The following is a 6,000-nucleotide window of genomic DNA, read 5'->3' as shown; positions in this document are numbered from 1 at the left end:
GCTGCTCTCATTGCAGTGCTCTGCATAAACAAATCCAAGGGCAGTAAACTGAGTAATGCATTCAGAGCTGCGCTGGATGTGGTGCTCATGGCACCGGTGATACCCGGACACACAGTTCTTCGCAGTGTGGCTAGTTTACAGCGAGAACTCTTCTGTTTCACCTTAACCCACCGTACTAAGGATGCATAAGCGAACATCAGCCTAATGATAGCAACATATATCCACATTACTACCTGAGGCCTAAGTCCCCATGTCGAGGCAAAGGTCCGCCTGCACAGCCCATAAGCTGTGAGAGCTCGTTACATATTTACCTCTACATGTTTGTTCCAAAGAAGCTTCTTGTCTATTATAACTCCCAGATATTTCACTTCTTCGGAGAGTTGAAGGGTTGTACCCCTCATCTCTGGAAGGCAAAGGCCATCCAGTTTCCTCCTTTTTGTAAATAATACCATTGTGGTTTTATTTGGATTTACTGAAAGTCCATGCCTGCGACACCAACTGTCAATCAAATCAACGGCGCGTTGTGTATTTGTACAAACAATTCCGAGATTTCGACCGATAGCTAGCACAGCCACGTCATCCGCATACGCTTGAACGTGTATTGGAAGATTTTGCAGTTCGTATAGTAGTGAGTTGATCAGCATACTCCACAGAAGTGGCGATAGAACACCTCCTTGAGGGCAGCCTTTCGTTGCTTCGATTGTTAAGTAGCGATCAACACCCACTTCTGCACCCAATAGTCTCTGCGTTACCATAGCGTAGATCCACTTTATTAGAGTTTCGTTAACAGCATGCTCTCTGGCGGCATCACAGAGCTTTTGGAAGGCCGCACAGTCATTGTCCACGAACAACCCCGTCGCGTACTCACCCTTCAAAGTTGCATCCTCTTTCTTTGAAACCAAAGAATAAAGGGCAGACTCACAGAACTTTCCACGTTAGTAAGCATCTTGCCTTTCATTTAGGGGGTGCGACTTTAGGACCTTCTCTCGAATGTGACGCTCAACCAGTCCCTCCAGACATTTCAGCGAGAATGATATTAGGTTGATTTGCCTGAAGTTCTTTGGATTAGAATAGTCATCTTCCCAAGGCTTTGGTATGAAGACTACCTTCACCTTCTGGCAAGAGGAAGGCACGTAGCCCAGAGCAAGACGTCCTCGCAAAATATTTCTTAGAAGTTGCTCTAAGTGCTCTATAACCTCCTTTTGCATCGCTGGGTAGATGCCATCCATACCAGTTGCTTTGAAGTGTTCAAATGATAGCAGTTCTCGCTTTTTCATTGGAACACCTTCGTATTGAAGGGCTGTCAATTCTCTTCTTCCCACTTCTGAGACCTGTTCTCCCGGATGGTGTACTGCTAAGAGAGTCTGTATAGACTCAACCCTAGTGTTTGTGAAAGTACCATCCGTTTTTCTAAGAAAGTCCAACTTGGCCAACTCATCCTTATAAAGGACTCTGCACAACCTGGAAGTCTTTCTTTCACCTTCCAGTTTCTCACAGTATGCTCTTAAAGGGTCTCGTTTCGAACGTTTTACGAGCCTCTTATATTTACGCTGTGAGTTTAGCCAGTCTTCATCTTTATCGCTTTCGCAAACACGATTTAGAAGTCGTCTGGTTGATTTCCTGAGTATCTGCAGTTCTCGGTTCCACTATGAAGCCGTTTTACCACGTTGGCCTCGGGAAATAGGACAAGCCTCTTCAGAGTTTTCAATTGATCTTCTATCGCCAAAGGAGTCCTTAGTCGCCTAGAGAGTTCAACTTTGTCGCCAACAAGTTCATCGAACTTCGTCCAATCTGTTTTTCTAGGATTCCGTCTTTGTATTACAGACTGTTCGCTTGTAATAGACTAAATTCTAAGTAACGGTGATCTGAGAGTGAGACTTCATCTAGTACTCGCCAGTTTTTAATTAACTCCTACAACTTCGAAGTGCAGATGCTTATGTCAATTACTTCACTCCTTCTTGGCCCCACGAATGTAGGGGCGCACCCTACTATACTACTAAGGTATTATAGTGTTCATTTCATGCTTTTCATTATCATAGTAAACTTCCAGGCAAATTTGCACTCTGGAATAAAACTGGAAACCGGAAGTGCAAGCCAATTGAGGAAGGTTTAAAACAGGATTGCATATGTTATTGACCCACTTGTTCTTTTCCTGTAAATAGCACTCATACCGGACTATTTTCGTTCGATTTTACTGTTTTTCGGTAATTAATTTTTTTGCTTCGCATTTTTTGGCCTGCAATGGCCTTAGATTGTTCATGGCACATACTGAGTTAGTCGCAATTGACACCTCAAGAGTAATGATTGCTGCCATTCAGCCCCAATCATATTAAAAAGTAAATACTGGATCTCTCGAGTTGATTCTTGTGATTGAAGCGTACAAGGCCATGTAGATGATGTGTCTTCAAAACGCAATAAAATTGAGAGTATCGAAATCTATGTACAGCTGTGCCTGGCATACAAATCCTTCACTTGCTCAATCAGATAATTTTATTAGGAAACACCATTTATTCTGTATTTCTTTTTTTCAATTCGATAATTGATTTGTATTCTTTTAATCGCAGTAGTATTTGTAGTCAAATTCCAACTTTTTATGTACCGTAGTCAAAATTGATACAATATTCAAATTTCCCACAAATATTTTAGGATTTTGGATAAAGATACTCGCACATATCAAAGTGAAGGCTAACAACAATGCAGGTATCGCGTGATTTTGGACGTCTCTAGTCTGGAAATTCAAATGCATACTAGTTGACAATTTGTCGGTAGACTATGCATAAATTTCCATATAATTCTAGCAGATGGTGTTAAAGATTATCTATCTTATGCATACTCGTATGTATGTACATATGTATATACTGCAAAATTAATTCTGAGGAAACATGTTCAAACAATTAATTCATGCTACAAGCAATTACGCCCTGTAACCTTGATTTTGAAACTAATTTAAGATCGTGTGGTGACGAATCTTGTTTGAAAATCGATTTTATTGTGGGTACAAAACCTTGACGGAATCTTTAGTTAGTGAGGCTGTTATTAGTCACAGGAAAGATGTGGCCGGCGCCTAAATCTTTCTCATGGATTTAATTCTTTTGTTATAAAGAATTGTGTTAGCTACGGTTATGTAACGTTCTATAATGACATTCAGAGGCATTCAGATATTTTACATATAAATATGTTTATTTATCCATCAATACCTCTAAATGTGGAATATCAGGTAAATAGAGTTAAAAGTAAAAGTTGGGGGCTATAGAATGGCTTGCGTGTATCCGCTGCAGTCCTCTGAAAAGATATTTCTCTATTGGTTATGACAAAAACTAGGGTTGTAAGTCCAATTTTTGAAAATCTCGTTACGGTTAAGGTAATATCAAACAGTTTAGTTTAAAACTTCAAAGAGATGATTCGATCAGTCTTAATTTAAAACTCAATCATTGCCACTTCCTCCTACGTTTATTCGCTGTTATACATATAAGACAATATTTATAGCTCCAGAGAATCATTTTTGGTTTTCTGGTTTGTTAACGCTTTATTGATTTATTGTGTGTTGAAATTGCTATTGATGCCTGGACCAAATCAGTGGAAGTGTTTCTGGGTATATGTAGTCTAGGCCGCTACGCATACTCGTTGATTTCTAACCAGATGGAAGGTATTTTTATATTACCCTTCCAGGAGGGACTAGTTTTCAAATCTGAGATTTATTTTAATATTTGTGGTGAAGAAAATTTTCTCAAGTTGCCATTTTATTTGTATGTGTGTACAGTTTAAATATTTTAACTTCATTCGAGCTGTTCATCATCTGATTTCTTCAGAAAACTGATCCAGGATCTGCTGCGAAGGAAGCTGAGACAAACCAAAATAAGTGACCTAAAGAAGAAAATCAGTCCATCATGACAAAACATGACCTTAGGAAAATGTAACTTTGCAAGTAGTGATAGTTACATATATCTGGAGCTATAGTGCTACTCACCAATGTATATTTCCGATACAAAGGAGCATCATGTTTTCTATGAGCTAAATATCTTTTTTAAAGGTGACGTTGTGATCGTGATAGGTGAGGTGAATGCCAAGTTGCTCAACCGTGTAGTAGAGAGCCACGGTCTTCGGTATCTTGATAGGTAGAATGCGCAGGCTTAACTAAAAGCTTTACTTCTTTGTGGATTAAATAATCTGAACCACCAAAATATGTGTATGCCATATGCTCCTCCAAAGTTCCATTCTGCTACTAGTTTCCGTAGAATTCTGGGAAGCTGTGAGCAAGATTCCAAGAATACAATTAAAGGATTCCGTTCCTGTCGTGAAAGACAACTAAAAGGAACAGAAACTTGTAGCTTAAACGAACTTCGAAATTTTACTGCTACCGAAATGTCAAAAATATCTCAGATAAAGCTGAATAAATCTTCGACTACCGGTGTAAAAATGGGGGCAGATATCAATCCTTAAATTGATATCTAGTCAACAATCCTAAAATTGTTGATGGCTGCCGGGATGGGTGCAATAATCCTCAAATTATTGTACGTTGGAGGAACTAAGAAGAAACTACTGGTTTCACTTTACTTTCGCTAGTCCCCGTCTTTATTATTATCACTTCGTTTTTATAAAAGAAATCTTATAACTAAGCAATTTACAATTTACACATTTTTGTTTACATGACCATTTAGCAATTTACAATTGACACATTTCTGTTTACATGACCTATTGATTCGTTTCTGGCACAAGCGCATGTTCAGCATTTTTCTTTGAACTGCTATTATGCTGACGTAATTACTAATGACTTGTGCGAAAGTAGACCAATGTGTCGATGCACTTATTAATTTTAGCTGAACTGCTATTATGTTCTTTTGCATGATTCGAACAACCGGTAAAAGCTAATGAATAATTTCTGTTCGCACACTCGCCACGACAACGATATCGAAAGACTCTAAAATGCTGGCCTTCTCCAGCTCGATCTTGAATTTCACCGATATAAGCTGAATATTCTGGGTCTAATAGTGAAATTCTGGAGAATACTCCTCTCTCCATTACGGGCTCGCGTGCTCTTGTACATTGGAAAGCCAAGTGTTAGTAATCCCGAACCCGGTATCAGCGCTGCATGCCGAAGTAGAAAAGGATGCTTTTAATGAGTAATTAGACAAAGTTCAGTGGAGGCTTCCTAAAAGTGGCTTTGCCAACACCTTGCTCGAATATATAATGAGGATGCGTAGTGTTAATGACTCTGACAACAAGTGCGGAAATTTGGAACACAGCGTCGGCCACCCAAATTTTATATGGGCCGTCTCCGCAACTTGGTTGTCGTCCAGAAAATTTTTTTCATGAAAGATGGACAAAACTTTAAATAACCATGGCTGATTGCCAAAATATAGAGGCGACACCCTTGAGAAATATCGGCAATTTCATTGCTGACTATCATCATCATCACCGGAGCATCAACTGGTATCCGGTCCTGGCCTGCCTTAATAAGGAACTCCTGACACCTCGGTTTTGCGCCGAGGTCCACCAATTCGATATCCCTAAAAGCTCTCTAGCGTCCTGACCTACGTCATCGTTCCATCTCAGACAGGGTCTGCCTCGTCTTCTTTCTCTACCATAAATATTGCCCTTATAGACTTTCCGGGCTAGATCATCCTCATCCATACGAATTAAGTGATCCGCCTGCCGCAACCTATTAAGCCGGTATTGCTCATAGAATTCGTCGTTTTTTTTGCTAAGAACCCGTCTCCGAGGAATACATAAGGACTGGCAAGATCATAGTCTTGTACAGTAAGAATTTTGACTCTGTAGTGTGACGTTTCTGTTTTTGTAAGCTGAAATAGGCTCTGTTGGCTGTCAACAACCGTTCGCGGATTTCATCGTCATAGCTGTTATCGGTTGTGATTTTCGACCCTAGATAGGAGAAATTTTCAACAGTCTCCAAGTTGTAGCATCATATCTTATAGATAGATAGTAGTCTCAAATCGTATAGATGGTACTCAGCAACGTGATACCTCTATAATTGCTGCACTG

The sequence above is a fragment of the Hermetia illucens genome, chromosome 2 (genome assembly GCF_905115235.1).
Source record: "Hermetia illucens chromosome 2, iHerIll2.2.curated.20191125, whole genome shotgun sequence".
NCBI lineage: Eukaryota > Metazoa > Arthropoda > Insecta > Diptera > Stratiomyidae > Hermetia > Hermetia illucens.
This window is presented reverse-complemented; position numbering follows the sequence as displayed.